Source organism: Tursiops truncatus, chromosome 10, assembly GCF_011762595.2.
Source record: "Tursiops truncatus isolate mTurTru1 chromosome 10, mTurTru1.mat.Y, whole genome shotgun sequence".
In the NCBI taxonomy this organism is placed as follows: Eukaryota; Metazoa; Chordata; class Mammalia; order Artiodactyla; family Delphinidae; genus Tursiops; species Tursiops truncatus.
Window position 1 is genome coordinate 86,275,389 of NC_047043.1, and position 9,231 is coordinate 86,284,619.

The following is a 9,231-nucleotide window of genomic DNA, read 5'->3' on the forward strand; positions in this document are numbered from 1 at the left end:
ACTCATCTATGATGAAAAAAGTTAGGTTAACAGTAACTCCTGGGTAATGGTGAAAAGTAGTTTCTGCAAGGAACATGTAATAATATCCCATTTATTGATCTTAGGGCTATGGAGACTGATGTGTTCCCTTTTTGAAAATGTATTGAGATATACAGTTAGGTTTTTATGCATTTTTTTATGTATGTTAAACTACCAAAAATTTACATTATATGTCATAGGAAATATTTATTGAGGCCCTGAGATAATCACATTTCAAGCATTATGTCATTTAATATTCAAAACAATTTCAGAAGGCAGATCCTGTTTTTAACTTCATTTTACAAATAAAGAAATAAGTTCTTGAAGGTTGATGAAACAACCCAAGTACATACAATACAGAGTCCAGAAATTTCAACCCAGATCTTTCTGTTGACAAATGCATTTCTCTTATCACTAAGTGTAATGTTTTCATTGCTTCTTAGTTCAATGTTTTTTGTTTTGTGTTATTTTTTTCAAACTCTCTCAACAGTTCTGTTCAAGATTTTGGGCAACCAACAGAGGTTAAACTATAATTTTAAATGATTGTGAATTCACAACAGCCATGACCTCAATTGATTACATGCCTGAAAAACCAGTGCTTAGGGAGATAATGTTGAGGGCATACTGCATTTTACTTACATTCTCGCAAGATTGACTCAACCTGCCAAATGTTTAAAAATCAAAGCCAGACTTATGGTCCAAGCATATATTAAATCATGTGCACAGATGATTCATAATAAAAGCCAATCCACCTGCCATGTGCTGGCAGCCGTGAACGAATCACGGTTACACCTAAATCTGAAGAACTACTCCTCTCATATATGGTTAATGATGAGATTACAAAAGCAGCAAAGCACAGGAGATAAACGGGTGTCCATAAAATATGACATATTCTCCAGTAAGACCCAAAGTAATGGAAAGAAATTAGATCATGATGGTACTTCTTTCTATTCCATCTACTTTTTTCAATCTCCCAGCAGAGGTTGATACAAGAAGAGAAAATATTTGCTGGTCGATACACAAGGCAGTGAAACCTTCCCACTTTCGTGCAGATGGAAGCTAGCTTAATCTGGTTCATATGTTCTAAGCACATCTTAAAATAAAAACTGGAGGCTGATTTGCACCAAGAAAAACTGTGCATAAAGCTGCAGAAGTAGGCAAGCAATTTAAATTTCCAATATGTCATTGCAATTTTTTTTTCAATTTTCAAAGGGGTAATAATGCTACCATTTTCACTTCATCATCTGATTCTTTTTGAAACCCACTCTTACATTTCAAATATTACGTCTGACCTAATTATTTCAAGGATGTTGAAGTTGTTTTAAAAAATCATTTACAATACCCATTATGTTTTGTTTCCACCTACAAATTCATTATTTGAACTTGCTGTCAGAATTCATAGCAATAGAGTTTCCAGTTATAATACATGTATGACATCTGTTATTTTCTCTTGCAAGTGAAGTCCTTGAAGTACTTTGGTAAACTTTGTTAAGAAAATATACAGTAACCATTTTAGCATCATCCTACATAACTGGAAAGTGCTTATCTAACAATTGCCTTTACATCTTTATTGAGTTTTAAAATCATACGCTACTCTTAACAACATAATCAATTTTTTTCCAAGGAAAACAGAAAAGCCAAGCACTATATTTTATTGAAGTGTGTTCTGTTAAAGGGTTGGGTCCTTTATTTACTATTTTACAATTAGTTGGCATGTTTTCCATTTTAGAAAACATAAAAAAGAAAGGACATGCTGAAAATAATTTTGTCTTAGTCTATCATTTCAATCCCTGTTGAATGCAAGCTCCACGAGAGCAGGTGCCATGTAGGTCTTATTCACAAATTTAATCCCAGATTCTATTTGGCACAGTACCTATCACATAGTAAGTGCTCAGTAAATTTCCATGGAAAGGATGAGTGAGTTTGCCATACAAGGTCACCTCTGAGATCTAGGAACAAAGAAACAAAAGACTGTACTTTGATCAAGGGACCCCAAGACCCCAAAGAGGTTGGATGATTTTCCAGGAGAACTCCCAGGGCTCAGCAAACAATCGTACTCACAGCTATGACTTATTACAGCAAAAGGATTCAGAGCACAGCCACTCATGGGGTGAGGTACTTAGGGAAATGGGCAGAAGCTTCCAAGAGCCCTCTCCAAATGGAGTCACGCAAACCTGCTTAATTCCCCAGCAGTTAGGACAGCATATGTGAAATGTTGTCTCCCAAGGAAGCTCATCAGACTCACAGCCTAGAGTTTTACTAAGGGTTTGTCACATACACACCCACTGCCTACCACACACCAAAATTCCAGACTCCTTGAAGGAAAGTAGATGTTCAGCATAAATTATATTGTTTGCATAAACTATATTGTTTGCATAAACAGTTTAGACAGAGTGAGACATTGTTATCTCTAGGCATGGTGGGAACCCTTTCAAAATCCTGGTTTCCCAGATGCCAGCCAAGGGTTAACATTACAAGCAGCCCTTTTGATGGAGAGTGGTCTCAGGACTGCTATGTTACTGTTTTCTACACACGCAGGACTCATTTCAACACATCATGCAAATATAGCACTGCTCAACTTTTCTATTTTATTCTCTTTTTCCATTTTAACAGAGCCCTGGGGGCAATCTTATTTATCCAATATCACTGATTGTTAGCAAACGTATTTTAACACTAAGTAATGTAAGTAATAATATGCACCTTTTTTAGTGGAAGTTGTGATGAGAACCTTACTAGACAGTACAAAACAAATATAAAACGTCAACTGCCTAATTGGACTTCTGTACTGAGATATTTTGATGGGTCCAGGGAAGGGTCATTTTTCCAACCGTGACTCATTTTAAAAGGCAGAGACGTAATCTTATTAGTATTTTGCTCCTTGAAGCACTTAGGCTTTCTGTAAATTATCAGTGCCACAAATATTTGTTGAATGAATGAATAAATTTGTGAACACATATTTACATATGTTCTTTGAAAGATAAATTTTGCTATTGGCTGAAATTTTAATACTCAAAATTCCTTTAAAAATATTGCTGTGCTGCCTCCTAGGTAATTTGTTCTTGTTAAGGACATAGGTTTTTTCCTGAATGAATTAATAAAAATAAGTCTTAGCTTCAAATGGAAATGCCTGTGTTTAAGAAGGGAGCGTGAATTGGAAAGTTACTGTCTTCCGATGGGAATATAGGATGATTATGGTAAACTGCCTTAATGACACCAACAATTCATTTTGCAAGGACATGCCTCCACCATTAACTGTGCAGGTCTTCCCAACAAGACGAGGAGTTCATTGTTCAGCCCCTTGAATCTGGATTTGATCATATGGCTTGCTTTGATGAACAGTTTGTCATGATGTCGTGATGTAAGCAGAAGCCTGAAAATTATCTGTGAGATTGGGCTTGTGTTCTTATGCTCCTATCATGGCCAAGAGAAGGATGTGCCTGGGCTGGCCCACTACTCCCAAGGGAAGGATGGGAGATGTGGAGCAGAGATGAGAGCCCCATCCAAGCCCCGTCTGGAGCAGCTGACCTCCTGCTAACTCCCACACGTCTGAGTGAACCAAGCCAAGATCAGCTCTGACACACGAGAAATCAATGTTTATTTTTGTATGCCACCTGACTGTTAATAAGAGTCATGTAAAAAGTCACAGAAGCAAATTATAGGATACATTTTGCCAAGTCAGTGTAAGGAGAGTTTGTAACAACACAAAGCACTTACAGCTGACTGGAGGGACATGCCAGCCATTTTCTGGAAATGGCCTTTACAGTCTCAAAGGATATTTTTGGATCAGTTAAAACCAAAACATAAGACATATTTTGCAAGGGCCATTTTAAGATAAGAGCTTGAGTCATCCTAAGTCAATCATAAAAAGTTAATTTGATGTCATTTTATATTTATAGTCTACAGAAATCTTGACTCCCTAGTTATACTTTATTCTTTAATTAAATTTGTATTTAAACCTAGAACCAGTTTCAGTGTACAGCAAAATCGTACGGCAGAGTGACCGGAAACAGCAAGAGTGGTAAACAGTATTCAAACTATTCTCAAATTGGCCTTGAGTTTCACCAGTGGAAGGGTGAAGAGTAGGAAAAGAAACACAAGTCAAACACAAGAATCCGTACCTTCATCTCATCTCATATCTCTCTAATCAAGGGGGAAATAAAAGCAAGACACGGGGAAAAGGAAGTAAGAGCCATCCTGTTATGACCATGAAATCTTGAATTTCCAAAGGGCTTGACCGGCTCAGACCCACCCACCAGCTCACAAGAATAAGGCAACCTGACGCAACAGGTATTTTCTTTTAGACCCTAAATTCAGTTAGAGCCAAGTCCTATCTTATTGTATTAGTTAGGATTAGTACTATCTACTATAAGAAATTAATCCCCAAATGTCAATGGCTTAAAACAGCTAATGTTGATTTATTATTTATTTAATAGTCCCATGTGGGAAAGTTTTGTCCTTGTTAATCTTCAAGGACCCAAGTTTTGTCCATGTTGTGGTTCCACCCTTTCAGGGCCTCGGAGTCCTCCGCACCAGCCATTGTACAGGAAATAAACAAAGAAGAAAACATACTTGCTTCTTTAAAGGACCAGAAGTCATACTCTCTCTCTTATTTTCCATTGGCAAAGACTAGTCACATGGACACACAGAGGTGAAAAGGAGGAGAGGACGTGCAGTTCCAGGCTATACGGCAGCCTAGCAAAAACTTTACAAAGCGGAAGAGGGAGCACGAATTTTTAAGTGGATAAGTAGCCATCCCTGCCATGCTGATACAACTGTGCTTTGCCCCAGGAGACCAGCACAAGTCTTCAATGTAGCAAATGTTCCATACATATTGGTAGAATAATAGAACTAATGAATTATCTGGACTCATGTACCCATCTTTGTCCTGTAATGTTAATACAGCTATTATTAGTGCCTTTATTGGCTTTCATTGGGTAATTGCTGCAGGCCAGTGGCTAAGCTCATTAACTCACTCTTTGAAATAAATATACCAATATCCCTGTTTTGCTAGGTGTTAAAATCAGAATTCAAGCTTCAGTCTGACTCCACAACTGAAACTTTCAAAGGCATTTAATGAATCCTTCACAGTTTTAGCTCAATCACATGCTGATTTGTAATGTAACATTTTCCATGTATAGACATCTCTTTGCTAGTTATTGCAAGTTCTTAGAGGAGATAATCTCAGTCTTTAATGACTTTTTTCCCTGTACCCCTACCTCTCTCACAGCTTGCATAAATTTAATCTTACAACAATCTCTATTGAAACAGAAAAATAAAAAGCTGAATCATTTGTTTCATGTTGCAAATTGAGTCTATTTTCATACCTCTGAGGTATGTGTAACGGTGTGTATATTATATAAAATAGTATATATACATATATAGAATATGTATATAAAACAGTTAGTATGTATATATATGTGTGATATATATACATGTGTATATATATACATGTGTGTGTATATATATATATATATATACCTAAACCAGTAAGTAAATACTGTTAAACCAAATCAGATTCTCACCCATTTTCCTGCTCTATAGACTGCTTTCAAATTAAGGTTTGAAAAAGTAAATGGAAAATATAAATTCAGATAAGATTATGGTTCTGAAACAGATCCAAATGTTCCAGGGCTACAGGCTGAAAATAAACCATTAATTTAGAGCAGGCTTAATTATGATTTGAAGATATACCTTAAACCTCAAAACCACAGGTTCTGATAGAATCCATCACCAATAAATTGTGTGCTTAATTCTGAGCTCTAGCAGTGAGGAGAGCAAACTGTGAGAGGTTTGAGAAACATAATATCCCTATATAATTATTTTGATAGAAATAAAAGTGGTGCTAAATTTTTATTGAATTAGAAGTATTTATTTCAAGCATCTAAAGCTTTTTTTATGTTGAGGTGAGTGAATGGATTTTCCCACCTTTTAGCAAAAACAGGATAAATTATGAAGGCCTTAAATTGTAACTGGAGAAATCCAGAGTGAACCACAAAATGGTGAAAATGCAGTATTAAATTCTTTGTGAGATCACATTTGAGCAGATATATTCCTTTACCTGTGACAGTTTAACTTGTTCCAAAGTTTTGGGGCTAGTGATTTACTAGCATGAAGTTTTACCAAATATTTTTACTGGAATGATTTTATTTATTTATTTATTTTTGAAATAAACAAGTAGTTTATCTTCATATAAAAACTGAATAAAAATAGAATCCATGATTTATGTTCTCTGTTCCAGTGGATAATTAACATTAGCTACCACATCAGGCAAACTTACAGAACCATAGTGGCTTCTAGATCCCTTTGTCTCTGACATAAAGCCTAATGAGGGTTGGGTGGCCTTCTTCCATCTTATAGCTATGCTGTCTGTGGTTTCTAAGGCTGCAGAGACAGGCAAGAAGAGCAAGAAACAGGAGGCATGTCCTCTTAACTGTCTTGGCCCCTAATTGACACATGTGTCTTCTGACCATAGTCCATTGGCCAGAACTAGTCATGTGACCACAACCTAATTACAAGGAAGACTGGGAAATATAAGGGGACAGGGGACTATATGATGAGCACTGTGTCTGCTACATTCCCAGCAAAAACAAGCACCCAACTGTCCCGAGAGCTAGTCCAGACATTTTCCTATGGATCTTAATACCTGGCAAACTGTACTTATTGAGATCTTTTTTCAGCTGTGTTCATCACAGCCACCATTTACATAAAAATATATTCCTGATAGAACTGTGGTGGCAGACATTATCATAACATTCTCAATCTTGTGACTCTGAGTCTGAATTTCTTGAGGTTGACCTAGGAAATTTATTTTACAAGCTTCAAATGGTTCACAGCTGAAACCGGGTTACCTGAAACTTGATGATTTAGTAGGCATGCAAGGTAGGAGGAGCATGTATGATTTAATAGGGTCTTTCTCATAAAGAAAGATATATTTTTTTCTCATTGGATATGAATTCTGCTTCTCTTGAACAAAACCTAAGTAGCTTGCACCAACAGCTTTCTGCCTGTATGCACTGCAGGGTTTGTTTTTATTTTTTAAACACTAACTGAAAACTCAACACAGAATAAAAATAACACAGCCAGTTATTTTTCTTTTCTTTTCTTTGATAATATGGATCATACGGAAAGCATTATAATAAAATAAGGAAAAGAATTTTTGACAGCTTTAAAAGTTTTAGAATTAATGCCATGCCAGTTAGAATGGTACGTTCTAGTCATGTTCCTAAGAAAACGTGGTGGCACCGTATTTCACAATAATTTGAATTTACTATTCATCACTGATATCTCAAGTATTTTGTAAGCAAATTCTTATCTTAGCAAAGCAAACAGATTTCCTCCAACTCTGCTCATATCGATTAGTAAAGATGTGCCGAAGGGACTTTTGAAACTCTTCCAAGTGTTCTTGTATGTTAACTCCTTTTCATTATGATGAAATACAGCCTATTATTCACATGGACTAGCGGACAAGAGAGGTTAGTTTAACCTAGCCCTCAGTCATGAGCGCTGGAGAAAATATTGTAATCATTCACCTACACCAGACTATTGCAGGCATTCCTTATTGTGAAGTAGTTTAATCAGTAATTTCATTAGAATGATATTACACTGTGCCTTAACTAATGCTTGGTTTTCCTGACTTTGAAATACCAGGTAATGTTATTAAGAGTCACAGAATGACCTCAAAAATAATTCCATTTGTATACTATTTGAAGTGTGTATTCCCTAGACTGTAAGAAGAGGTTTCAGGAACTTTGATGTCTTGTGTTTTATTTATGCCTGAAAGGGGTTTCTGTCTGGTTTGAGCAAGCTAGGAAATGAGCAGAATTTCCACTACAAAAAAAAAAAAGGCCATTTGAAACAGTCCATGGCAAGCAGCATTCAGCATGGGGAACCCTCCCTTCTTCGAAGTCCTAAATATTAGTAGGTGAACTTTTGGCATTTATTGGTTGCAAAACAGTATAATGACAAGTTTTTCAAATATGAAAAATTATAAAAGAAAGTTGTTGGTAAAGTTGAATCATATACACAGTTTACTTGGACAAAATGAAGAATTAAAAGCATGAAAAAGTAAAAGAGAAAAAAATTTTAGTTAGAGTCGGCAATCATTCTCCCTCTTCCCACTCAGTAAATCATGTGCTGAAATGGTCATAGGATTGAAGAAATGAAGATGCTTGTTCCTTGGTCTTAGCTTTCAATGACTTCTGAGAATGTGAGTATCTTCTACCTTAACAATGACTCTAGTGAAGAAGGTTGAGCATTTGCACACAACACTTCTCCTAAACACCAATCAACATCTTCATCTATTCCTTAACCAACAAAACAGCACTGAAGGAAGAACTTACCATGTTGGACTTACTGAGAAATGATATGCCTGGACACTATCCTTTATGGGAAATCTAATGGATTTTCAAAGGTAATTTTAGCAATGCGTACTTTTCACTTTACCATCTAATTTAAGTTTTGGAGCATCTGAGAAGTTTTAAAAGAGCATGTAATTATCGTAATCAGATCCATAGTCACATCATTATTCCCTCCTGGGGGGCAAAAGTATTTGTAGACACCCTTCAGACCTTCTGAGGGTTTCTCCAGAGGATAATGACCAACACCGTGAGAACAGTAAGCTAGAGATGAATACCGACACGGTCAAAATCAACTGACCCAGCATGTTAAAAAGCCACAGCGCTCGAGACCCAGGCACCTTCTTAGCAAAACAGGTCAATAATCTGCTTACAAGACATATTCACCTCTACATGGACAGGGGTACGTACATCAAAATGAGCATTATTCTCTGATTCAGTCAACGTTCAACAAATAGTATACAAATTACCCACTACCAGGAGGCAGGCCTTGGAGTAAGAGAGGCGTGGGGGTTGAAACTCCCTATCTTACACTTACTACTTGAAAGTTGAAATCGGCAAGCTTTTCTTTGTAAAGCGATAGATAAATATTTGGGGCTTTGTGGGACAGATGGTTTCTGTTGTAACTACTCAGCTCTGTTGTGGCACAAGAGCATCGTAGACAGTGCATACGTGGATGGGGATGGTTGTGTTCCAGTGACGCTTTATTACAAAAATAGGCGGCAGGCCAGGCCTAAGGGCGGTAGCTTTCCAACCTCGGGTAAAGGCAGGCTGGAAGGCATCCTCCACAGCTCTGGAAGGCTACACAAGACCCAGCAGCAACTGCTGTCTCTGGGGAAAATAAATTGGATCTGTGAAG